The following is a 2,874-nucleotide window of genomic DNA, read 5'->3' as shown; positions in this document are numbered from 1 at the left end:
AGAAGGAGATTTAATGGAATCTCTATGGTCTCTGTATGAGCCTCAGATTCCTTTGGATCCTTAATAGGAAATTTCTTCTTGCTTGAGAGACGTCCCAGGAGGTCTTCCTCACTAGGATTTTCGTCCTCTTCCTCCCTTGTGCATTCGGCCATATTGATTAAATCAATGGCCTTTCACTCTCCTTTTGGATTCTCTTTTGTATTGCTTGGAAGAATACTGGGAGGAGTTTCAATGACTTTCTTACTCAGCTAGCCCACTTGTGCCTCCAGATTTCTGATGGAGGATCTTGTTTCACTCATGAAACTGAAAGTGGCCTTTGACAGATTAGAGACTAAATTGGCTAAATTAGAAGTGTTTTGTTCAGAATTCTCTGTCTGTTGCTGAGAAGATGATGGAAAAGGCTTGTTATTTTTGAGCTTCTGCAGGTGTTTTCTTTAGGTGGATGGATCCACCTGCAGAATGGTCCAATGACATTTTCGAAAACTCAGATAGACCATAATAGAATATATCTAATATGGTCCATTCTAAAAACATGTCAGATGGACACCTTTTGGTCAACTGCTTGTATCTTTCCCAAGCTTCATAGAGGAATTCACCATCTTTTTGTTTGAAGGTCTGAACATCCACTCTAAGCTTGCTCAGCTTTTGAGGAGGAAAGAATTTATCCAAGAAGGCCGTGACCAGCTTCTCCCAGGAGTCCAGGCTATCCTTAGGTTATGAATCCAACCATATTCTAGCTCTGTCTCTTACAGCAAAAGGGAAAAGCATGAGCCTGTAGACTTCAGGATCTACTCCATTTGTCTTTACAGTCTCACAAATCTGCAAGAACTCAGTTAAAAACTGGTAAGGATCTTCAGATGGAAGTCCATAAAACTTGCAGTTTTATTACATTAAAGCAACTAGCTGAGGTTTCAGCTCAAAATTATTTGCTCCAATGGCAGGAATAGAGATGCTTCTTCCATCAAATTTGGATGTGGGTTTGGTAAAGTCACCAAGCATCCTCCTTGCATTATCATTATTGGGTTCGGCTGCCATCTCCTTCTCTTGTTCGAAAATTTCTGAAAGGTTACTTCTGGATTGTTGTAATTTAGCTTCTCTTAGTTTCCTCTTCAAAGTCCTTTCAGGTTCAGGATCAGCTTCAACAAGAGTGCTTTTGTCCTTGTTCCTGCTCATATGAGAGAGAAGAAAACAAGAAAAGAAAGAGGAATCCTCTATGTCACAGTATAGAGATTCCTTTATGTTAGTGGAAGAAGAAAGGGGTAGAAGAAAGAAAAGTGAAGAATCCAAACACAAGGGATATATTGGGTTCAGATTTTAGATGAAGAGAGGTGAAGAGAAGTGTTAGTAAATAATTAATTAAATAGAATAAGAAAAGAGAGGGAGAATTCGAAAATAATTTTAAAATAGTGTTAGTAATTTTCAAAAATTAGAGATGAGATAAGATTAAAATTAAAATTTAAAACAAAAAAGAATTTTTGAAAAAGAGATGAGATATTTTTCGAAATTAGAGAGGGAGAAGTAGTTAGTTGGTTTTGAAAAAGATAAGAAACAAACAAAAAGTTAGTTGGTTGATTGAAAAAGATTTGAAGTTTTTAATTTTAAAAAGATAAGAAGATAGGAAGATAGAAAGGATATTTTAAAATCAAATTTTGAAAAAGATAAGATTTTGAAAAAGATAAGATGAAAAGATAAGATTTTTAAGAAAAAGGCATTTTGAAAAAGCTTTAATTTTTAAAATGACTTAACTAACAAGAAACTACAAGATAAGATTCTAGAATTTAAAGATTGAACCTTTCTTAATAAGAAAGTAACAAACTTCCAATTTTTGAATCAATCAGATTAATTGTTAGTGTATTTTTGAAAATATGATAAAAATAAGAAAAAGATTTTGAAAATAATTTGAAAAAGAATTTAAAAAGATAAGATTTTTTTTAAAATTGAAATGTTGACTTGACTTGTAAGAAACAACTAATTTTTAAAAATTTTTGACCAAGTCAACCCAAAATTTCGAAAATTTGGAGAGGAAGAAGGAAAAGATATTTTTTTGATTTTTGAATTTTTAAAGATGAGAGAGAAAAACACAAATATGACCCAAAACATAAAAATTTTGGATCAAAACACTTAATGCATGCAAGAACACTATGAATGTCAAGATGAACACCAAGAACACTTTGAAGATCATGATGAACATCAAGAACATAATTTTGAAAATTTTTTATGCAAAGAAAACATGCAAGACACCAAACTTAGAAATCTTTAATGCATGGACTCTAACAAACGAAAAATACACATGAAAAACAACAAACAACACAAAACAAGAAATCATCAAGATCAAACAAGAAGACTTGTCAAGAACAACTTGAAGATCATGAAGAACACTATGAATGCATGGAATTTTCAAAAAATGCAAGAAAAAAATTTTTTAAGCATGCAATTGACACCAAACTTAAAAATTGACACTAGACTCAAACAAGAAACACAAAATATTTTTAGTTTTTATGATTTTATTAATTTTTTTGGATTTTTATTAATTTTTTTTGAAAATAAAATTTGGAAAAACGAAAAAGAAAAGAAAAATTTTGAAAAAGATTTTTGAAAAAGATTTTTGAAAAGAAAATTACCTAATCTGAGCAACAAGATGAACCGTCAGTTGTCCATACTCGAACAATCCCCGGCAACGGCGCCAAAAACTTGGTGGACGAAATTGTGATCAGCAATAATTCCAGGCACTGTTAGAGAAACTTTTTCTTTCCACAACTCTGTTCAACTTTACCAACAAGTGTACTGGGTCATCCAAGTAATACCTTACGTGAGTAAGGGTCGATCCCACAGAGATTGTTGGTATGAAGCAAGCTATGGTCACCTTGTAAATCT

The 2,874-nt window shown here is 32.6% G+C and overlaps 1 non-coding gene across 1 annotated transcript; it reads left to right on the top strand.

Moving 5' to 3' along the window:
• Positions 1-532: 532 nt before the first annotated feature.
• Positions 533-636, top strand: LOC127743497 (small nucleolar RNA R71). The gene has a single exon (XR_008004888.1). It is a non-coding gene; the product is annotated as a small nucleolar RNA R71 (small nucleolar RNA).
• Positions 637-2,874: the final 2,238 nt, after the last annotated feature.

The sequence above is a fragment of the Arachis duranensis genome, chromosome 10, assembly GCF_000817695.3.
Source record: "Arachis duranensis cultivar V14167 chromosome 10, aradu.V14167.gnm2.J7QH, whole genome shotgun sequence".
NCBI lineage: Eukaryota > Viridiplantae > Streptophyta > Magnoliopsida > Fabales > Fabaceae > Arachis > Arachis duranensis.
This window is presented reverse-complemented; position numbering and strand designations above follow the sequence as displayed.